Here is a 25218-nt window from a genome sequence, read left to right on the forward strand (position 1 = left end):
GTAGATTTGTCTGCATTTGACTTTTCTTATTACTCAGATTCTGTGGTGCAGTTTTGAATTTATTGATTAATAGTCCCAAGTATGATGTAGGTACATGCACATACCAATGGAAAGATAAAGGATCTTCCCCAAAGAGCTTTTGGGGCTATTCTGGGTAAAGAAAAAACATAGCACATTTCATCTTGTATCTAAAGTATTTTTCAAAGCATCCCATCAATTTAAATCCTCTAGGTGTGGAACTAATAAGAATTAGATAAATTCAATAATCTATATAATCTTCAGAAAGTGATAACATTGTTTAGCTCTCTCGTTATAACAATAATCTCTTTATCCATACTAATAGGAAATGCCAAAGTTTCTATTACCATACATCTTAGTTTGAAGCTCTAAGGCAAAACGTCCCCTGAAAAAAAATGTCAGAGAAAGGACTTTGTGACTTTCCAGTAGATTACTATTCACACTAAGCAAAATATACACCACTTAGATACAAAACTTTTTTTAAAGCAGTGTTTAAATATTATGTAAGATTTTGCTATCCTTCTGAAAGGAAAAAAAAAATCACTCTCTCCATTGAGGACAATGACAAAGGAACCCTGAGGATTAAGAACCTTCAAACATTTCCAAAGATATCATATCTTTATTAGTTTTCAGTTCATCCCTGGAGAAGAATTTGACAGTTGTCCCCAATTAGCAAAGTCCAAAACTAATTCGCTTCAATCAACAGAACTAAAAACCTTAACATGTTCATTAAGAACACAACGAAAGACCTCATCCAAAGAGATTTACAGGAACTAGAACAGAAAGTTAATTCTGCTAAGTCTGAAGAATTATTAGCTACTGATGCTAAAATGGTTGTTTTACAAGCAGAAACACTGCTTGATCAAGATAAATAAAACATGGATGTGCATGTAAACTTTCATTTAATTTTTATTAATATAGTCAACTTTTAACAAAAAAATATTGACCTGGATTGTATTACAAACCTTATTTTACTTCATTTTACTGTTACATCGTATCTCCCATCAAATCTTTAATTAACATTAAAAGAGAGCTGATAATTAGGATGATCAGCCAGAGGTCAAGCAAATCCACTGAGATTTAATGAAAGCTAAGAACAGAGTTCTAATCAAAGGAGTGTAATTTCCAATCAAACCTTTAGAAGATAATTTTCATGGCTTGAATTTGCAAACATTTAGGTAAGTATGTTAATAAACTTTACATATGCAAATAAGCCTGCTGAGGGCAATAAAACTAGTCAGAGGTGAAATGGCACAGTTGTAAGCATAGCGAAGGTGCAGGATTAGAGCATAAAAGCTTTAAATGGCTAGGGATTTCCCTAAGATCTTCCAAAATCATTGGAAGGCAGCAGAGAAGCAGTAAATAGGTGTCCAACTAGACACTGGATGTACATGCATAAGTGCATGTTTAATCCTAGACACTCAGAATCCGTCTGTAGGATGTTTCTTATTCTTCTGGCTGGACAGAAAGCAAGAAGGTTTTAGCAGGAAAAAACTTGTCATTATCACCTCTTCCACTTGTAATACACTTTTCAGAAAAATAGCTAACATCTTTCCCACAGTGTTTGTTTTAAAGACTATCAGTGCAAACCAAAAATTCAAGCTATTTCAAGGAGGAGTAGGAGCTTCAGTTTGCCTTCTGCTTTCTTAACGCTGCTTCTTAGAGCAAACTTGGGGAGCAGCATGACCACCAGGGGTTCTGCAGTCAGGCAAAAATCCATCACTGATACAGGTAGAAGCTTTTTCTTTCCAACCTTTATTACCACTACCTTGTAATCAGAAGAAAATCTTATTTAGACAGTAAATTGAATCGAAATGACAAAAAGCAAAAAGGAGAGAAGACTCTTTTTTACATCTACTCCTTTTTCTTTTCTTTTTTTTTTTTTTTAATTTAATACCGTGGTGGCTCATTTTTAGGCTGTGTTTTCCTGCGTGAAATTCACAGATATCTCTTCTTTCCTCTATTATTTACTGCAGAAAACTGTTCACACAGCTCATATTCATACTTTCTTTCCCAATTTGCACATCTATGGTTGAAAGCACCACCTTCTGGCCAGTGTGCACTGAAATTTAAGCAGCAAGCAGATGAAACTCCTCATATGTCTCTACCTAACATATACTACAGAAGATGGCATGTTTTTATTATTGTAAGACTGAAAGCTCAATACATACAGTTGCAATACAGAAATAGTTACTAAATGGGTTAGTCCAAAAATATGAAGATCTGATTTTTCTTATGTCACCATAATATTAAAATTCATATTTTAAAGACATGGAAAAATTGAGTTAAAACTGTCAATGAAATATCTTGGAAAATATTAATATTCCCATTTTGGTTTTAGGTGTTTGGTAAAAATGACCCATTCCACAAAGTATGAATAAATTTGCTTAGCTTAATATATGCAAGTACCATTTAAATTATTAAGATTAGTTTCGTGTCTAAAGCATATGTAGGTGTGATTGGAGCTGGTAACAGACATTAAAATTGCAGCATCTACATTTGCAGTACTTGTGTATCCTGCCACATTTCTTATAATTATCATACAATCTGAAAAGAGACTAACAATTTAAGACCTGTCACAGTATCATAAAAAGCAAAATAAGGAGTTATTTAACAGAAACATATGGTGGAGATTAAGAAAATCATTCTGCACTGCACTGTGACTCATTCAGCTTCTTCCAATTGTTCTCCCTTTATTGCCTTTTTAGTATTTGATCTCTCTGTGGACCCAGTCAAATCCTCTCACATAGGTTTTTGCTAAAGGAAGATATATCATACCTCTTCATTCATTTCCTAGGGAAAAAAAAAAAAAAACATATATATATATGAAAAAAAAAAAAGTTTAAAAAGTTATCTTTTTTTTTTTTTTAATTTCTGATTTATGCAAAAGACATACTTTTTTTGATGGTGAGATATTGATTAGGTGAAAAAGGCTGATTATTCACTCAAAACTCACTGTTCTTGTAATTTTTATCTCATTTATCTTATATTTTTCTCACAACATTTGATAATAAGTATACAAACATTCTAAGCTTCAAGATATTTTGCAATCAGTTTTTAAAGAATGGCATTTCTGGCTCAATTAGTATGAATTCTACAGCCTCTATTTCAAACATTTGGAGTAATATTTTGGCCCCTGAGCTCCACAACAAAAAAATCTCACTGGTTTTAAATGGGCCAGACTTCATCTGTGTGTTTCAAAATGCACAAGCTGGCATGGCATGCAGGACTACTACAGAAACCGTGGTTCTTCATCTTTTTTTAGGTTGTAAGCATTTGGGGAGTTTTGTGCAGCACTTCCCACTTTATGCTCCAACTTGCTTATTTTCTAAAGGCAAGCATAGAATGATAAAAATGAAACCAGTAACTGGAGAGCATTAATGAGGAAATAAACACAAGACACATCCTGAACAATAATTCTTTGCAACCACCCCTGTTAAATCAAGGCAAGACTTTCAGGGAGCTATGCAATTATATCTCTTTGCCACTGAGCACCTCGTGGCTTGTTAATGCTTTTTGTTTACATCACCACTGCCCATTTATGTCCACCTGGTGATATTGGCAACTTGCTCAGTTTAGAGTAATACTGTAATATTTTCACACGAAATGGAGAACAGACAAGAATTATAAATTGTGTCAGACCCAAGGGGAGATCTAGGTGAGTGTCCTAACTACTCTGCTATGGAGACTATTCTATTTAATTAAAGAGGTCCAGTTTAAGGCTGTGAATGAGTTCTGAATCAGGATGAACCGTAAGTAACCAAAAGTGACAATAATATAGGATATATCTCATTTGTGTCTGCTGAGGAGTGTGAGTGGTCCTGCCTGGTGGTATGAGCTCTGAGAGACCCAGGTACATCTCACCATCACAAGGATTATGGTCCTCAACCCATTCTGTACATTACAAGTACGTATCTCAGGCCCAGTCACCTATTTCTGCTCTGAGGAACCTGCTTTGGCAGGGGGGTTGGACCCGATGATCTGTTGAGGTCCCTTACAACCCCTACAGTTCTGTGATTCTGTGACTCTGTGATTTCCTTTAAATTTTCTCCTCTGCCTTTCATAACAGTTGACCAGGCTCCACAATGTACTGTCAAGTGTGCAGAGCAGATGGCCCATCATTTCTTCTACTTTCTCCACAGTTTAATATCCCCTTTGCTTTCTGAAGTACTGCAGTTCTCTGCTATAATCATAATGCCCAAGTACTGAAATCACTAAACAAAAACAGCTCAGCCAGTCACTGATATCTACCCCAGTGATTTGTCATGAGAAACAACAAACACTCATCTCCCAGGAACACCAACCAAACTTTCCTATAAAAGCATGTTACAGAAAAAGACCCTGGAGACTTATTTTGTGATACAACTTCCTAACGTAGTGATTAATTCACGGTAATTTACAATGAGTTATTTGAGTATATCTTTCATGATGGTGTGATAAAACCTTGGCTTGATGTTGATTTTTTGGCTTGTTTTGTTTCACCTGGTGCCTGAATTTGTTTTGTGTTATTTTATTTTTTTTGTCCTTTTATTGTTAAGATAAATAAATCTGCAACTGTGAAGAGATGTTTGACTATGTGCTTTATACTTCCAGAAATGAACAGAAGATACATTCCTAGCACAATTGCACCAAATTCTGTGCATTTCTCTTGCCTTCCAGGCACCAGCAAGACTCACTTTCATTTCAGGATTTTCTTCCAGCAAAGTAATTTATATAAGTCAAATGATTTTTAATTTTCACAAGAGAAATTCATAAAACCCAGCACAGCTCAGTTTTTGCTACAGCTGCCGCCTCCTTCGTTATTTATATGGCAATACAATACAGCAAAGCAGGAACACGAAGCCACGCTGACAGAAAATGAAGATAGCATAAACAATACAGATTACAGTAGTAAAAGAAAAGCCTGATATAAACCACTACAAGTGGAATCAAGAAAAGAGAAAACTGTATGAAATATCAGATTGTTGAGAGTGAGTTCAGCAACACAGATGTAGCTGAGAAACAGAAAATACTGATGTTATTTAGTGTCAGTTGCCTTTTCCTGTTTTCTGTTACCTGCATTTAATGTTTAGGCTGTGGTTTCTCTGGGATCAGGAAGGTATTTACTTACTCATTGAAGCTACATTTAGACCACCAAAACCCTGACTTTGTAGAAGCATTTAAGTGCAGCAGCAATAAAATAAACCACTAAATAAATTTTTAAAATGCACAAAACCATTTCAGACATGTTCATCTTTCTTCTTTAGAGAAAGAGAGAACAAGACACACAATATATGTGACCACAATGACACACTGAATTGGAAAGCACTGACACATTATAGGAAGCACCAAAGAACAACCACTTACACCTTTATTATTATGTATTTTCTTAAAAAAGAACAGTATAGCCAAGCTGAAAAAAATATATATAGATAGATATATTTTAGTCACTTAAAGTACCAGATATTAAGCAATAGACTAGCTTTCCCAAAAGAGAAATTTCAGATGTCCAGCCTGATACACCATTGATCAACCTCATCTGCAGAAGTGCTGAGCAACTGCCTAACGTGAAAGCCATCTGCTTTCTGAATGTGCACCCAAGCTACTGCTTCATAACTGCTGCACCCAGAGACCTAGCTGTTTGGTGATACTCATGAACAAGGAGCACATGGAACTGTCCCTGCAAGAGTAAGCAGGGATAGACATTCAGTTGCTCCATGTTTTCAAAGGCATTCACACATCTTTGCTGCCCACTCTTCCAAACTGAGGTTGCTTTCTGGCAACTTTGGAAGTTAAGACCTGCAGGAAATCAAGGTTACTTTCACTGTGCTGGGAAAATGTTCTAATTCAGATAAAAACAGAAAGCAAATTCAAAACATAGACTTTTAGCTGGCACATACTCATCTCTGGAGTAACCGGTGCGTACTCACTCTGTTACTTTTTCACATATTAAAAGCTTGAATACAAAGATGGGTGCCCAGTGCCTTGTGCATTCTCCTACTTTTAGCCAAAATGACGAGGATCAAAAAAGTTCGGGCCTCAATATTTTTCATCATTGTTGGTCATATCATATGGGAAGTAATTCTGGCTTCATTTTTCCTTCTCCTCACCTGATACTAGCTGGTGCAGGCCATCTCACATCAGTTGAGCAATGCTTATTTATAGGTTGTGCTCCTATTTAAATAGCTACCAGAGGATAAGATCCTACTGTTTGTGATCTCAAGTAAACTTCATTCGCTGGTTATATCCACATTTTGATCACCCCAGATAGCTCTGCATTAACAGGCAGAATGCATCCCCTCTCTGAACAAACATAACAAGGTTTAGTGTAATAGGAAAAGAAGTGAAAATCCCAGCTATTATAAATGTCAGTCTTTTGGACAATACCAAACCAGGATCAGGAGCTACTATCTTAGAACAACTCTTTAGCAAAACTGTCTTTGCAAATAAAGCTACTGCAAGTTGAATGAAATAATACCATTTATTATCAGCTTATTATTGATTTGTTAAATCATCAGGACAATTATTTTGATGTAACTTCTCTCCGGTTTTGGACTGAAATCTCCAACAGAAGGGGAAAAATATTTTTTGTTGTTGTTTTCATTTTAGCTCTATAGCCAGGAGTTCTTCAGGCATTAGTAATGCCTTTGTCAAGGGACTAACAGTGTCAGTTCCTATTCGTATCTCAAAACTTCAGGGAAATGGATACTTAACCAAACAGGTGTTGAGGGAAAACAGGAGTGGGGTGGAGGGACACCTTCATAGAAGGAAAGAAAAAAAGGAACAAAAGAAAAAGCAGATTGATGACCAACAGAAATGGGAGGAGGTTTTGCAGTGCACTAGTTGCACTAGTCAGTAATTTATATAAAAGAAAAAAAGAAAATCTTTTTTTTTTTTTTTTAATCAGGATCAGCTTTAGCAGTCAGCACTGTAGCAACCATCCTTTTTCACCAGTTATTTGCTCCTGTTCAGTGCTAATCAGGCATCAGGCAATCAGAGCTCAGTTATATAAAAAGAGAAAGAACATTAAACCAGACCAGCTTGTGGGTTCACCCTCCCTCAGTGCAAGTGACAAAGGAATGAAAGAAATAATAGCTTGTACCTGCTTTCTTCATTTATTTTGCTTGGCTTAACTCAGGCTTCTTGTAACTGGCAATTAAATTTGGTTCTCCTGAGCATATGGAGAGACAGAGGAGAGGCTGTGCCTGCAGTGTTCAGGCAGGAGCTGCGTGCACTGCAGGCAGCCCTGGAAGCAGGGAGGCATCACCAGCTGCAGAGCTACACTCCTTGAGCTTCCAAGCACAGGCAGAAACGACAAGATGCTGAAGGGTCTCTAGTGCCCCTGAGGGCACAAGCCTTGTGCAAAGGTGAAGACATATAGCAAGGTGTAATAGTGCTGCCTTTGCTTCTAAGAAGCAGTAGACTTTGTATTACGGTAACAACAAAAGCCTCAGGACTTGTTGGACCTTGCCTTAGCCTGCCTGGAGCTTTATAGTTGCTTTTTTACCTGTAAAGGAAATGGTCCAACAATCACATTACGATTACTTCCATTTTACCTTCCCTTTTAGCTTTCCAGTATGGTGTAATGCAATGCTTATTGTTATATGTGTATGTGTAACTAATAAATAGAAAGCACAAGTAATTATTCTGTGCAGAATGGGCTATCCATGACGGCAAAATAAAACTCAGTGAAGGATATGTATAAGGTGATAGAGCGCATGAAAGCACAGGCATGGGATGATAGCACAGGGCCAGGACTATAAATAGTGCACCCTGAGATCCGAGCAAAAACAGAGGTTAAAAAACAAACAAACAAACAAACAAACAAAAAACAGAGAATGACCATCCACATGTAAAACACATGAACCATATGAAGCAAATTCAGATGCAATGTGGGCTTGCAGACAACAGAAGAAAGAATAAGGTCTACAGCACACTGGCAAGTATACATAAATGACCTGAAAAACAAGGAAGAAACCATCACCATCAGCTTTATGCTCTTCCCAGAGAACTATTAATGATGTTGATGACTCCCCATACCCTCCACCTCAGTATGAAGGACCTAGAGGGACACTGGAAGTGATGAGGACAACATGGATAACATCAGAGAATGTTATCACCAAAAGTACTTATTACTTTCCCAAAAGTTCAAATGTTGTCTTTTGCAATGGTGCTCCAAAACATCTTATATCCAACCTGATTAGAGGATTTCTAAGAAGTCCATACATAGGTTTTTGTGCCATAGTGGAAATCTGTCTTCCCTGCAGGTTATAATGAGACTGCTAAGCTCAGTTTGTCTTTTCAATGTTCCCAGAGCAGAGGACTATTTCTCTGTTGATAGGTTACTTTCATTTTTCTTACTAGTGCTCACTTTAAAAAACTGCAATTTCTAATCCTTTGAGTTGTAGATCTTTTCCCATCAGATGTAACTGGAGTGGAATTATTTACAATATAGAAGAACAGCAAAACATATGTAATTCAGAAGAAACAGTAAATTCAGCTTAAGATTATTCTGGAACACAGATTTGTATTGTGTAGTAAATGAACATCAGTAAACAAGTGAAACCAAACTTCCCAAATCTCCCCAAACAGCTGTTATTTGGCTGAACTAGCACACAGTCTGTTTTCAGTTGTCGCCCCAGTATGTTGTATTTCCTGTTCCAAATTGGGGACCATAACTGATTCCTAATCTTTGCTTTCCTTTTTTTTCAAATCTTCTTGTAAATTTACTAGCTAAAGAGAAATTTGTGCATGTATTCAATGTAACAATATCATTAGAGTCAATACTTCTAAATAGTAGAGAACATTTCTTTATCAATACTTTATCAAAAGCTATTTGACATATGTATTCAGATCATTAAATATGGATTGATGATGATTGTTTCCTCATTTGGGGCTTACCACTGAGTAGGTAACTAATCTTGCAAGTTCCTGAATACCTTTCACTCTAAATTACATCAATGTAAATTTGATGAGTAAAATTCCAGTAGTGCATAGACAAGAGAACAAGTGAGTTCAAGGAAGTTAAAATCTTCTTCTACTGCTTTGACATTGTACACAGTAGCAAATAAATAATTCCAGATTTGCAGTGTTAATAAGTGAAAATATCCACGTTGGCAGATCAGCCACAAACGAAAAGCAGCAACCAGCTTTTTCTAAAGAAAGAATTATTATTTTGTCAAATCAAGCAAGATCTCATTAATAAAATAAGGATTTTGCTCAAAAGACTCTTCATCATTAAACTGTAAGCCAGATGAGAGAGACCACATTCAGGAAAGGGCTGATAAAAATAACTTTAGAAGATGAGTCTTTGCTGCCAGTCAAATCCTGCATCAATTATACATTACATGTGAAAGACCTTGCTGGCTGTAGCCTCCTCCTGCATTAGCCAAATCTTATAACCAAGCGTGGGGAGAATCCTTTCATTAAAGAACAATCTGGATCACACTGTGAGTTTTATTATCTTGCAGCGAAGGTGGTGCCATGGTACTGCTAAAATAAAAGGGATACAAAAGCAGGTCAACCTCATTGTGTAGATTTCCTTTATACAAGCCAATGCAGTCTGACTTACGTATCAATATATTCTCTTTCCTTTTTAGACAAGATGCTGAAACAGTGCAGTGCCTCCATAGAAACAATGTATAATACAAGGCACAAAAATTCCAAACTTCTTGCTGAAAAATAATTACACAGGAGCACTTCATGACATTGGAGGGGCTGTGTAGGCAACAATACATCAATTTGTGCTTTTTTTTTTTCATTTATGAAAAAATATCAACTCCCATTTAACACGTATTAAAGAAAAATGGCATAGACTTTCTTTCCTTTAATTAAAATTAAAACATGAGCAAATTTCTGGTTTCACCAAAACAAATGCAGAATAACTACAGGAATGCAAATGAAGTTGCTTTAAATTTACCCACTAAGTACTGTGATCAGAATCTGGATTTTCAAGTGCCCCAATTCAGATGTAATATACCATAAACTATCTGGAAATAAATATACAAAATAAAAATGCAGAGCATTAAAGCAGGTAAATTTCATACAGCACTTCTACTCTAGATATAATTAGATGAGACAGTTTGTTGGCAGAAAGAAAAAAAAAAACAAATAGTTCCAAAAGAGAGAACTTGCATCAACGGTTGTGCTCATAACACATCAATTAACCTATCAATCACTATTTTATTGACAGAACCAATGGAGTAATCAGTCAAACTGTATTTTGATCTGCCTTCAGCTCATCAGAAACACCAGTTCATGTCTGCATTCCCACTACATTGTTTCTGCATGTTTTTAAAACAAACTGTGCCAACTTGGGTCACTTCTAATAAATTAATTGGAGCAGAGGACTGAACTACAGTTTCCATCATCCTAGAGGGGCATGTCACATCTGGGGGACTGCAGAATCTATCACTTCTCATATTTCTCACTGGTTCAAGAAATATGTAATAATTTGTATAAACCAGTGTAGCTCCCAGGCTGTAGCTCCCAGGGTGTAGCTCTCAGAATCTGACTCTCAAACCTACACCCCGAACTGGGTCTCAAGGGATTGAACCAAATATTTCTCTTACTTGAAAGATTTAAACACAGAGGTATTGGGTAAGAAGTTCAAGAAATTCAGGCTGAATACACAGGTGTGTGCATGTGCAATTCTGCCAGGCAGAGAAGGACCTGGGAGTGATGGTGGAGTGCTCAGGTGGCCAAGAAGGCCAACGGCATCCTGGCTTGTATCAGAAACACTGTGACCAGCAGGGCTAGGGAGGTGATCGTCCCCCTGTACTCGGCTCTGGTGAGGCCGCACCTCGAGTACCGTGTTCAGTTTTGGGGCCCTCGCTACAAGAAGGACATGGAGGTGCTTGAGCGGGTCCAGAGAAGGGCGACGAAGCTGGTGAGGGGCCTGGAGAACAAGTCCTATGAGAAGAGGCTGAGGGAGCTGGGCTTGTTCAGCCTGGAGAAAAGGAGGCTCAGGGGTGACCTTATTGCTCTCTACAGGTACCTAAAAGGAGGCTGTAGTGAGGTGGGGGTTGGCCAGTTCTCCCACGTGCCGGGTGACAGGATGAGGGGGAATGGGCTTAAGTTGCACCAGGGGAGTTTTAGGTTAGATGTTAGGAAGAACTTCTTTACTGAAAGGGTTGTTAGACACTGGAACAGGCTGCCCAGGGAGGTGGTGGAGTCACCATCCCTGGAAGTCTTCAAAAGACGTTTAGATGAAGAGCTTAGGGATATGGTTTAGTGGAGGACTTGTTAGTGTTAGGTCAGAGGTTGGACTCGATGATCTTGAGGTCTCTTCCAACCTAGAAATTCTGTGATTCTATGATTCTTCTCTGAGCTACTGATATAATAAAAAAAACACAGAACAATTTAGTTACCCATACTCAGGTACCCAAAGTCACATCAGAAACATGAGGGCATCTTACCCAGCCCCCAAATAGCTCTAGAGGAAAGCTCTGGACTTGCCATAGGTGCTGTTTCATACCTGCCAGCCTCAACAGAAGGCCTTAGATACTACTGGGCATCCTAACTGGCTATGTATCATGATTTTGGCTGGGACAGAATTAATTTTATTTGTAAAGGCTCACATGAAGGCTCACACATGCTGTGTTTTGGATTTTTGATAACAATAGCGGTGATAACACACTATTTTAGTTGTTGCAAAGCAGGGTTCATACCCAAGGTATGGAGCAGAGGACTGTTGCAAAGGACCCAAGGACTGCTCAGCTCCTGGTGGTGCCCTGCCAGCGAGGTACCTGGGGGTGCACAAGGAACTGGGAGGGGACACAGCCAGGAACTGACCCAGGTTGGCCAAAGGGATGTCCCACAACACATGGCATCATGCTCAACAATAACAGCTGGGTTAAAGAGGAAGGAAGGTGAGGACATTTGGAGGGATGGCATATGTCTTCCAAAGGAACCATTACATGTGATGAGCCCTGCTTTCCTGGAGGTGGCTGAACACCTGCCTGCAGATGGGAAGCAGTCAATGTATTCTTTGGTTTGCTTTGCCTGAGTGCATGGCTTTTGCTTTTCCTACTAAGCTGTCTTTATCTCAACCCAAGAGTTCTTGCACATTTACCTTCCTGATTCTCTCTTCTCATCAGTCCAGTTAATGGAGCCAAGATAATGATTTGCATGTCAGCCTCTTGCTATCTACTGTAGTATCAGCCTGACAGCCCAGTGGGATCTATTGAGTATGAAGCAAATGATCCATCAGTGACTCTATGAGAAGCTTTGACACTTTCACATTAAACCCAAAATACAAGAGAGCTGAATATCCAGAGCTGAATTTCACGAACAGTCATTCTGAAGTGGGTTTTTCTTGCTTTCTGCTGAGGTGTTATTTCATTTCTCCAGGATTCTCTATTCCTCAGCCTCTACCAGTAAGCTGCCAACCTGTCAGCACTCACAACACATTTTTGCTTTGGGCTTTCAGGGGAGTCTCCTAGTCACATGCTGCACAAATGCTTCCAGACTCAAAGTATTTGCTCCATACCTCACTCTGACTCATGACTCAAGTCAGAAAGAGATAGCAATGCCTAACACTGACCTACATCCTCATTTGTCTGTCAAGATAAATATCAAGATAAGCTCAAAGCCCAATTCCAAAGACAGTAAAATGTTAGGGGAGTACAAGCACATCATTTATGCCAAAGCAGAGAAGCACTGTTATTGTAGGACCACATCTCAAGCTAACACTTCCTCACCTGTGACAGCCTTGATCCAAGGCCTGCTTGCATATTCCTTTTAGATTCTCAAGCTATTGGAGCAAATCATTCATACATCCACTCAAATGATATGAGATAAATTGGGACACTTCTGTTGACACTGAGCCTTTGCTAATGTCCTGAAATTTATTTGGTGACACAAAGAGTGGACTACAATCCCTTACAAGTAGGGAAACAGAACTGTAACTTTAAGAACATGAAAAACATGGTGGTAGTGTTGCTGAATAAACTACAGTTGCAGAAAAAAATGAACAAAAGTAATTTATTTTTAGCAAATAATTAAAAACAATACATTGCAGTCCTGTAATAAAACCCAGAAAATTCTTCCATTAAGATTGCAGGCTTCTCATATGATCTTTGGTCTGTTAATTGCCTGAATGTATTCTAAAAGAGGAATTGCAATTCTAAATTGGTATTGCAGCAAAGTGTTTGTATGGGACCCTTACTATGAGCTTGATAATAAAGTCTGTAAACATCAGCTGCTAAGGGGTTTAATTTGCAATTTTGTTATCTGCTGAAGGCAGACAAAAATGAAAAAAAAAAAAAAAAAGAAAATATGAGGAGACAAAACAGGAGGTTTTAGGAACCTTGACAATTACAACATTCTGTCATTGGCTTGTATTTCATTTAATTTTACATTGGTTTTGTGGTGCACCTGCTGGTATCTTCTACTCTTTATTTAAAAATGCTGGTATCTTCTAGCTCTTTGTTTAAAAACATAACCCTTCTCTTCCACCTTTTTTCCATATGAATGAAGATAAATTAAATAGTCATCTGATTTGCATTCAGGGAAATGGTGAATTCAGAGACTTTTGGAGTCCCTGTTCTACCTCCGTTGATGTTAGCTTTACAGAGACTGAACTCCACACGCAAAATTAATTTCTATGAACAGAAAGTTACCAAGTCACAAAATACCCAAAAGATTCACTGAGTCCCATTATGTACAACACATTACACCTGTCACATAAGTTTACATCAATCATAAAAAGCCATAAAGCTTGAGCCAACCTGAGGGTATGCTTATAGCATCTTCTTATAGATGTATCAGGATACATCTGCAAGTTGATTTGCCACTGATCAAACCAATGAATTTTTCACAGTTATTCTAAACAACTTTGGTCCTAAATGAGCCTATAAAGAAGAAAGAAAATATTTACCTCAAATACTTCTCTTGTGTTCACTGCTAAAAAGAAAACATCAAATCATTTGATCACAGCACTATATTTCCATCTGCTGCTATTCTAACACCAGTCTACTAGAGATGTGGTATCTTAGCTGAGAAAGAAGCAATAATTTCTTGAGGAATGGCAGGAATTTTAACATAGTTGCACCTAATTACAAAGATCTTCTCAAATCTGAGAAGTTACAATGCTGTTAATCTAGTTACATCTTCATTCTTTCAACAAATCCATCATCTCTTAGAGAATTTTATAGCCCTTCCTGATTATATTTGATTATATCTGACCAGGTTAGTGATCCAGTTTGATGGATTTCCATGATTTCACAACAAAACCAAGCTTATTTTTTTCATGTAGTTGTTCAGGTGTCTCAGTTCATTTACCTCCTGCATTTCATCTTAAACTGAATTAGGGAAAGCTAGGTAGAGTAATCATACAAAAGAGAGGATTTGATTTTTTCCTTGAATCCATGCTGTCACCTGGCTAGACTAAGATTCATAAGGATATAATGCTTCTTACTTTTCTGAGGAGGATCTGTTTTGTTGCATCTCATCATATTCCTCTTTGCAAAAGTAGAATTTGTACTCCTTCCCAATCTTATCTGCATCTTGCTAGCATGATGTATACCTGGCATGCCTCCTTATATTTTCTTTGGCTCTTGCACATGTAGGTGGATGAATACTCTTCTTTCTTAGTGGAAAAGAAAATCTCAGGCAGACTTTGTTTCACTGAGTTTCACCCCAAAAATTATTTATCTGACTTTCTGCTTCTTATTTCTCTCCTTAATATCACATTTTTATCATCTCTTCATTTCCCTTTTGTTTTATTTGTCTGTCTTAAAACACTACTGCTGTTACTTTTTAAAAATGAATGGTATTTTAAATACCTCCTTTAATATACACTGTTTTTTGGGGGTATTCTTATTTATCTCAGTGATGGAAAGCTGAAATGTAAATTTGTCATTAGGACAAAAGATCTAAGTGTGGTAGATTCTTCATGCTGTTTACACCATAAAGCAGATTTTGCATGATGAAGTAGATTCTCTTTAAAATATTTGATTTTTTTTTAATATTTTTTTAGTAGAAGAAGCTTCTTAATTATCACACATAGGTGTTCCTGATTTCAAATACATGTAAAGGGAGAAAATGTAGTATAAAAACCAGCTTATCATCATTACATACAGTATTGTCTTCAGATCTGGCTACAAACTGAGTGACAGACAATTTCAAAAGAGGCAGGAAACAACATCTGTGTTGTTATACAGCACACACAGAGCTTTCTGCATTACACAATTTAAACTGGGCCTTAAAATATGAGGGTTCAAAACACTATTGATGGAGATGAAGCAAAAACAGAAATTTGGAAGCTCCATGAAGTTGACTCTATCCAATATGGGGTTACTGATGCAGACCACCAGAGCAGAGCAAAACCCGTTGAAACAGTGGATATGGAATAAACAGATTGTATGATCATCCTCTGAGATTCAGCAACCTTTTCTTTCTTGCTCTTAGTCAGTTTCAGCCCTTTGGAAACCTACATAAAGGTAGGCCTTCCAAAAAGGACAGCTCAAAACAACGAGGCTTTCCAAAAGTATAGCTCAGAATAACAATCTAAAACGGTTCCTCTGAATCACCTTGAGGAATTTCATTTCCTTTCTCTGAATAAAGGCAAAACTTAGGAATACTAGATAGCTAAATTAGGTATCTGAATGTTGACACTGCTGCTATTCTTATTATTCTCTATGTTCTCTGTTTCTTATCTGTAAAATGAGAATAACCACACTACATGGATGTCAAAAGAGTGTTGTAATGATAAATGTGTTAAAATGTTTGCAGGATTAAAGTTAGATACTAGGAAAAAAGTATTATCCTATTTGTAGATAAATTACCCTGTAATAACATTATTATTGCCTTAGATTTATTATTTTTATTTATAGATAATAACATAATGTGCCCTCAGCCTGTACAAAGATACTGCACTGCAAATGTTTTACTGTCAAATATATATATAAATATATAAAACCTATTCTTCCTGAAGAGTTTACAGCCTAAGATACAATAGTAAGTAACAAAGCAGAGCAATAGTAAGTCCCAGCTCAGCAAACCAAAGGGCAAGGCATGTTGCCATCATCTAATGGCACATCGTCTAATATCCAGATATGCCTCTGACCCTCAACAAAACACAAAGATGTTTTAAAAGCAAACCAATAAACAAAATGCAACCTTCTGTATTACAATGATGTCTCTTCACTGGTCATGTATTTTCTCAGCCTCGTGAGATGCAACAACCTGATTTTATAAAGGTTTTAGGGGACATTAAACAGACAAACAAACACCAGGAACAATATGCACACAAAATGCGATACCTGATAAAAGTTAGTCAAACAACCTATAATAGGACAGGTAAATGAAGCTGGGAAGGTTAGATGCAAGGACAAACCTTATTATAAGTGCTTCACAAAATAGTATTTTCCTTTTGGAACCTTTTGAATCACTCTGGCAATTTTTAACCCAAGATCATGCAGAGTTCAAATGCAGGTTTCTGAGTGTTTCCAAGGGGATGATCCAAAGCCTTGTGCAGTCCATAGAAAACTCCCTGCCAACTTTAAAGTGTTTTAGATCACATGTTTGTGGTTGGTTTGATCTCACCTAATTTTATCCATCAAAAACTTAAGACTCACGTAGTGTAGAATAGTTATCATCATGCTTTAAGTTGCAAATGGAGAGAACAACATACCTGGAGAGTAATGTATCTGTCACAGTCATGTATTCTCAGACAAGAAGGAAGCTCCCTGGAAATACCTTGATGAAATAAAAAGAGAGCCTTAAAAGTGGTTAAGTGGCTAAAATTATAGAACATAAATCCCATCCTTACTTCACAGACTCATGAAAGCCAGTCTAAGACTGCAATTCTAGAAAGAAGGCTTAAATTTTAAATTTAAGCTTACCTTCAAGTACATTCAAGTGCCTTCTTGAAAATCCTTCCCTGTGACTTGAGAGCAGAAGTAGAGACAGCAAACCTGAAAGCACAGCAAGAAAAAGGCAAACTGTGAGATCCACATCCAGCCTAAAGACCCTAGCAGATACTCATCATTTTGAGGGAAATCCATGTCATGTTCAAAACTGCAGGAGAGTAATATCATCATTCGCTAAGTGCTGAATTAGGTCTCCATGTCTACTTAACATGTGTTTGCATAGATTCTTAAGCCAGATTTTTTGTACCTTTGTACTAGAGCAAACTCTTGAAGTTTGAGAACTGGACCTTTATTGTTTAAATGTTTATTTGTTGGTTATTAATTTGTTATTTTGCTATATGTTTTGTGTGAGGGCATTTCTTGTATGAGTTACCCCTGACAGTTGTTGTGGAAGGTCATTTTCACAGTGCATGAGAAAAGCACATAAGTGGGGCCAGATCATATGTAAAGACCAGGGTGAGAACCATCAGTCAAAGAAGGCTTGTAGTTTCTACATTAACCTCTTCCTCAGAAGATATGGTGGTTTTACACAGGTGGGCAGCCAAGCTCAACCACAGCTGTTCTCTCACTCCCCCTCCTGAAAAGGAAAGGGGGAGAAAATACAATGAAAAGGGCTCAAGGGTTGAGACAAGGACGTGGACGTCACTCAACAATTATCATGATGTGCAAAACAGACTCAGAGTAGGGAGACAGTAAGATTTATAGCCTATTACTAACAAGCTAGAGAAGTGAAAAACAAAGGAAAGAAATCAAAACCACTTTCCCCCATCCACCCTTTTCCACCTCCTCCCCCTGAGTGGTGCAGGGGACAGGGAGTAGGGGCTGGGTCAGTTCATAGCACTTTGTCTCTGCTGCTCCTTCTCAGCCACTCTGCCCCTGCTCCATGTGGTGTCCCCTCCACAGGATGCCGTCCTTCCCAAACTGAGCCTGCGGGGGCTGCCCACAGGCTGAAGCTCTTCAAGAACTGCTCCAACACACCTCCGTACCACAGGGTCCATCCCCCGGGAGCAAACTGCTCCAGCACGGGTGGGTGACAGCTCCCCCCAGACCCCCTGCTCCTGCGTGGGCTCCTCTTCACGGGCTGCAGCTCCGGCCCGGGGCCTGCTCCTGTGGGGGCTCTCCATGGGCTGCAGCCTCCTCCAGGCCACATCCACCTGCTCCACTGGGGGCTCCTCCACCCATGGGGGGGCTGCAGCGTGGAGATCTGCTCCATGTGGGACCCATGGGCTGCAGGGGGACAGCCTGCTCCACCAGGGGTCTTTCCACAGGCTGCAGGGGAACTTGTGCTGCGTGCCTGGAGCACCTCCTGCCATCTTGTTGCACTCACACTGGGGGCTGCAGGGCTGTTTCTCACTCCTCTCTCTCTCTCCCAGCTGTTGTGTAGCAGCAGGTTTTTTATTCCCTTTCTTAAACATGTCCTCACAGAGGTGCAAACAACATCACTTAATTGGCTCAGCTCTGATCAGCAGTGGGTCCCTTACCTAACGTGGGGCGGCTTCTGGATTCTTCTTGCAGAATAATCCTATGGCCCACCACTACCAAAACCTTGCCACATAAACCCACTATAGTAGATCACAACAATTTATTTCTAAAATCTGGCCTGTGGAGCTGAAGAACTGGTTATAAAATTTAGATGACATTGAAGCATGATTCTGTGATTCTGTGAAATCCAGCACCACTTCATGGCCGTACAACAAGCATACAACCTGATGACTGGCAGTACAGTGTGCCAGCTTTGGCATGTGTGTATTACTATTTGCCATCAACCAGCTGGAGAAAAATTAATGCTTTCAGCACTCTGACCACAAAAAGCAATCCAGGTGTTTGATGGGATAAACAGGATTTCCACAGTCTGTACTCACTGGCTGTAATTGAAAAACTTGCTCTGGGGAGAGGCCTAGTCTTAATCATCTGACTAAATGAGAGACTTCTGACTATCTGATCACAGAATCACAGAATGGTCTAGATAGGAAGAGACCTCAAGATCATCGAGTCCAACCTCTGACCTAACACTAACAAGTCCTCCACTAAACCATATCGCTAAGTTCAACATCTAAACGCCTTTTAAAGATCTCCAGGGATGGTGACTCCACCACTTCCCTGGGCAGCCCATTCCAATGCCTCACAACCTTCTCAGTAAAGAAGTTCTTCCTAACATTCAACCTTAAACTCCCCTTGCGCAACTTAAGCCCATTCCCCCTCGTCCTGTCACCAGGCACTTGGGAGAATAGATCAACCCCCACCTCTCTACAGCCTCCTTTAAGGTACTTATAAAGAGCAATAAGGTCGCCCCTGAGCCTCTTTTTCTCCAGGCTGAACAAGCCCAGCTCCCTCAGCCTCTCCTCGTAGGACTTGTTCTCCAGGCCCCTCACCAGCTTCGTTGTCCTTCTCTGGACTTGCTCAAGCACCTCCATGTCATTCTTGTAGCGAGGGGCCCAAAACTGAACACGGTACTCGAGGTGAGCCCTCACCAGAGCCGAGTACAGGGGGACGATCACTTCCCTATCCCTGCTGGTAACACTGTTTCTTATGCAAGCCAGGATGCCGTTGGCCTTCTTGGCCACCTGAGCACACTGCTGGCTCATAATCAACTGACTGTCAACCAATACTCCCAGGTCCTTCTCTGCATGGCTGCTTTCCAACCACTCCTCTCTCAGCCTGTAGCTCTGCTTGGGGTTGTTGCATCCCAGGTGCAGGACCCGGCACTTGGCCTTGTTGAACTTCATGCAGTTGACCTCAGCCCATTGGTCCAGCCTATCCAGATCCTCCTGCAGAGCCTTCCTACCCTCGAGCAGATCGACACATGCACCTAACTTGGTGTCATCTGCAAACTTACTGAGGGTGCACTCGATCCCCTCATCCAGATCATTGATAAAGATATTAAAGAGGACTGACCCTAGTACCAAGCCCTGGGGAATGCCACTAGTGACCTGCCTCCAGCTGGATTTGACTCCATTCACCACAACTCTTTGGGCCCGGCTATCCAGCCAGTTTTTAACCCAACGAAGCGTGCGCCAGTCCAAGCCATGAGCAGCCAGTTTCTTGAGGAGAATGCTGTGGGAGACGGTGTCAAAAGCCTTGCTGAAGTCAAGGTAGACCACATCCACAGCCTTTCCCTCATCCACCAAGCGCATCACTTTGTCATAGAAGGAGATCAGGTTCATCAAGCAGGACCTGCCTTTCATAAACCCATACTGACTTGGCCTGATCACCTGGTTGCCCAGTAAGTGCCGCATGATGACACTCAAGATAATCTGCTCCATGAGTTTCCCTGGCACTGAGGTCAAACTGACAGGCCTATAGTTTCCCAGGTCTACCCTCTGGCCCTTCTTGTAGATGGGTGTCACGTTTGCTAGCTGCCAGTCGACTGGGACCTCCCCTGATAGCGACCTGGCCCCATCGACTTGCATACATCGACTTGTGTACATCCAAGTGCCGTAGCACCTAGATCTGGTTACATGAAACATGTTCTTTACCAAAGCTGGTTATGCTCATTTCCAAGTAGTTTTTACAATTTGTTTTCCCTTCACTTGTGCCAACACTATTATATGTAATTGAAGTTTTCCAAAAAAAAAAAAAAAAAAAGTTCTTATGTATTTGAACCTGAAGTGCATTCTTATAGACTTATGCAACTGAACAACTGAACTGTGCAGGAAAAAGGTGGTCAGGGGTAGGTTTCCGAAATGCTAAATTCTCTCTTTCTCTCAGGATTATACAACTCTCTCTGTAGAACTCTCAGACGTGGTACTGCTGACTGAAGCAGAGGTTTCCTATTTATCCAGTTTGATGGCATACTTGAAAGCACTGATGATTTTTTGTAGCAAATTTACAAACCAAAGTGGCAATACATATCATGAAATAGAACCATACAATGGTTTGGGTTGGAAGAGACCTTAAAGATAATGTAATTCCAATCCCTCTGCCATGGGCAGGGATATATTTAGTGCAATTCACATTTATGGTTTGTAATGATAGGTAGGAAGCTCTTCTTAAGACCTACACAATTTCCCAAATACATTTTGCCAGTGGGGAAGGTAAAGAAATGGGAGCACCAACTCTCCACTGCACTTGTATCTCACTGAATCACTTAAAACTTTTCAGAATAGTGCAAAAGTAGATGTTCTGATCTAAGAATGTCTTCCACATACTGTAAATAACTCTATCAGATGCAGAGTAACAGAGAAACCAGTTGCAGCAGATATCAGAAAGACAGATCTCAGCATCCATGGTGGTATCAGTCTCAGTCACAAGGATTTATCTGAATATTTTAATATCACTCATGAAGTCACAATGCTTCATTGCCTTCTTGAGAGGTAGCAAGTAAATAAGATGGATGTACTGCAACAGCAAGACCCAGAAAAACTAGGCAGCCAAGGTTTGCCCCATTCATTTGTAAGGTTTATAGCACTGGATAGCACAGATTGTAGGAAGTGTAAATGGTCTTCTATCAGAATTTACTGACCTGGAAAGAAAAGGGTGGGAAATAAACACCCACACTGTTAATAAAACTGGAAGCAGGGGCAAGTTTCTCTGCTTGTTACCTGAAACATTTTACTGTGGTTCAGGACATCCTTGCTACAAAATTTATTGTCCTGTGTTTATAATTAAATGAATTGTCAGCCAAAAATTGTTTCTTTCCTCTGAAGACTATGAGTAGATGCAGTATTTCTGAAGCATCTTGTCATGGCCCGTTTAAATCTGTCTGTTCATGTGAGAGTGACAGTACAGGCTGCAGAAAGTTTTTTTTGTTTTGTTTTGTTTTTTCCCTTTACAGAAGTGCTGAAGATAGTATGGATGAAAGTCAATGGGGAAGCTGCGTGCCCAGGGGAAGCACACACAATTTCTGTGTAGCTTAGAGTGGACATCACCTATTATGTGATTATAATATCACAAGTATTAGTTCTGCAAAGAGGTATTATAATCCCTATAACAGGTAGTAGTCCTGGGAACATCTACCCCAAACTGCTTCCAATACATGAAAATATAACCAACACTTTAAATATATGTCATCCAAAATGTATTTTTAAAATCTTATTAAAAGAGGTCAAGGACATCAGCAAACCCCACGTCTCAGGAACAGCATGACATGTGGCAAGGTAAATATTCAGACAGCCCTGTGAAATGGATCACTTCTGATGCATTAGGGGAAAGGTAAGCAAATAAACAAAAGCATAATCAATGGTGCTTGCCAAATAGACAAATCTTTGCATAGATTTAATTCCAAGGACATAAGAAAGAAGGCATATTGGTTTACTTGTTACTAAGTCTCTTATTCTTCCTTTCAAAATCCACTGTTCATGATTAAATCCTATTTCTCCAAAAGAGTAAGAAAAGTTCCTAAGCATGGTAATATTTTGTCTCAGTATCAGTGAAAAATCTCCTTTAATTCTAAACTTTGTTCCTAAATACACAGCCTTCCTAAAAGAGTGCCCTTCTGATTATAGCCTCTCTGCTGTCTACATAACCCTTCCTTCTCCTTGCAGTTTCTTAACTTACTGGCATGTATCCTCAACATATGTTATGCCTTTATCTCGGTCAAACATCGTGGGAAGATTGAAGAGAAAGCAATGTGTCCTTTCATAAGCAGCCCATCTGAAGCCCACCTGAAGATGTTTCAGCACCGAAGTGCTAAGAACCAGCCTGTAGAAGCTGAACTAAATGACCCAACCCAATACTTTGCATCCCCACCTACATCCCTACATCCTACCTTAAAAAAAAAAAAAAAAAAAAAAAAATCTAGATTTCCTCCAGGCTATTTTTTTTTTCATTTTCATAGAGAAACCAGATATTTGCAAAAAAATATTTTTCCTTCCAGAAAAAAATGACTTTCATATCCATAAAAAAAAAAAAAGTGACAAAATAAAAATATTTGGCTTTTGAAACAAGCACCAAAAAATCCTCAAAGCCAAAAACTGCAAGTTTTACTTGTTATTGTTTATAATATGATTTGTATTCCCTTAATATCTAGACATCTAGACAAAGATCAGAATTATCTTTCACTAGTTGCAGTACATACAAGGAACTGAAAATCAATGTAGCGGGAAAAAAAAAAAAAAAAAAAAAAAAAAAAAAAAAAAAAGCACAAACCAAAAACTACTAAACACTTCCTATAGAGGAAAGAGGGGAAAGATGATACAGTGAGGTCAAACAGGAGGCCTGGAACAGATCTGGAATTTGAACTTAAATTTTCTACAGAGAGTTCACTTCCTCCATAGCAAGACTACTTTGTTGAAAGCACTAAATAAAAATCAATCCAATTTTAAATCTAACTTCACTAACTCTACCATCATAGTACTTTGGTTTCTTACTCTCTGAGCACATTTTGTGTTCTTTAAGCTGAAGGGCAGACAGTTTAAAACTTTCCACATTACCCACCTTTCTCAAAACATTTGAAAATATTTAATAATTCATTCTTTTCCAATAATGGAAAGGCTTCTAATTATTTTTCAATTAAAATGTCACATTCTTCAGAGTGTTTATATTATTTGCATAAACCTCTCTTATTTCCCTTCAACTTAAACAAACTTCTCACCTACTGCTATTCATGAAGTGTTATGAATTATTTCTATAGCTACTCTTCTGGAGAGAGGAAATTTGATATAATTGCCTTAAATATTTCTTTGCGTGACTAAGTACACCTTTGGTAGAGTAATGGAGTTTACAGGGCACATAATAAGCAGTTAAACTAATGAAAAACAGCAAATCCAGGGCATTTGTTAACACCAATGGGAATCCATGCTATGTTGAGGCTGAACAAGCTTTTAGTCTGGTGAACCATATTTAATTTTGAAATATGACAACCCTTCAGCTGACCAATACCTCCATGCCACAGTTTTCTTTATGCTTCAGACTTAACATAAAGACTTATCTGAGAAATGGAGTTATATAAAAACTTACACGACTTGGCAACAAGCTACCCAATAACCAGGCTTTCTATTTTACAGAATATGTGGTGTACAAACACAGTCAGCATTATCAGATGCAGCGTTCCTCTCACATATTTTGTACATAGATGAGTTTCATAAATTACCAATACCCCAGTTGACACTGACGACATATTCTCTAACATCGCCTGATCCAGTAACATCTAAAAAGAGATACTTCATTACTGATATTTAATTCGGGTTTGTGAAAGGGAGGTTTCTGGTGGGGGTTATCAAAAAAGCTCAAAAGAAATTTCAAATTCTGAAGAGTTTCTAACCTATCTTTATAGCCGGTTCCCTTCAGATCTCTTGCCAGACCTAGTCTAAAAGTACACTATAAAAATGTAGGATGCAGATTCGTCTCTCCAGATCTGGCGCACTGGAGCACCATCTCTCCCTCTCCAGCTCTACTGTCCTGTATGGTAATTGTTTAGGAGGTTGTGGAATACTTGCTGGAGGTTAAACATTTGTCCACATCTGATGCTGCATCTGATAAGAGAAGGTTCAGAATTGAGGAAACTTCCAGGGTGAGATGAAGCAGATATGCAAGGGATCTGTTCTGTGACAATCCCCTTGGCAACATAGTCTGCAACTTTAGGTACTGGTAACACCAAGGAAGCTTGATGTGCTGACTCTAAGAGATTCAGCACTGAGGGTGGAGCAGAGTGAAGGCATCCATCCAGGCTTTGTGCTATCACCACAGGGATGGAGAACCTGATCGTATTATGGAACTGACAGATTACATGGTCAGCCCTGAGTCTAACTGATAAACAAATCATGTCCTCTGGGTGAGCTTTGCTCATTATAATCTCATTATAATGCCAAAACACACCTCCATCCCGAAAGCTACCCAATTTTAAGGTGCAACCACTCCTCACTGAGCATGTGCTATGAATTTCTCTGAGCCTATACCTTTAAAGAAAAGTAAGAAAAGTTTACACCAATGACAATGAAGACACGTATGACTAGAGTCACTCCAGCTACACCTAAAAGTAAGAAAATTGTATAAAAGTGGCTCAAGAGAGGGAAAATGTAGAGGAAGACACCATCACAGAAAAGTTGGAAGGATATCACTAACTATTGGGATCAGTTGACAGGTTTAATCTCTCTTCCCCTCTCAGCTAGGGACACCTTATGGATGAGATTTCAACTCTTGGTTATACTGAGTACTTCCCCAGAAAACCTAACATTCTCTATAGAGTTATTTCATAAGTTAGCACATATGTAGATCATTGTTTTTGTCATATTCTTGGTATTTGTATGTGCTTTGCAGACAGTGTATTTATCACTGGCAATGCAAAAGAACTTGTGCTCCTGTTGCCTCGATAAACTATACCAGTGATCTACTAGACTGAAAAGTGTATTGAGCTATTTGTGAATCTGTGGTTGTAATTAATGCAACAATTAATGCAAATTGTGATAAT

General features: G+C 38.9%; 1 long non-coding RNA gene across 1 annotated transcript; it reads right to left on the minus strand.

Annotated features, from left to right (window-relative positions):
• Positions 1 to 1019: 1019 nt before the first annotated feature.
• Positions 1020 to 16941, minus strand: LOC119714626 (uncharacterized). Its single transcript, XR_005261983.2, has 3 exons — positions 16845 to 16941; positions 16634 to 16698; positions 1020 to 2811 (listed from the first exon to the last, which is right to left on the minus strand). It is a non-coding gene; the product is annotated as an uncharacterized lncRNA (long non-coding RNA).
• Positions 16942 to 25218: the final 8277 nt, after the last annotated feature.

This window comes from Anas platyrhynchos, chromosome 1 (genome assembly GCF_047663525.1).
Source record: "Anas platyrhynchos isolate ZD024472 breed Pekin duck chromosome 1, IASCAAS_PekinDuck_T2T, whole genome shotgun sequence".
Classification (NCBI taxonomy): Eukaryota; Metazoa; Chordata; class Aves; order Anseriformes; family Anatidae; genus Anas; species Anas platyrhynchos.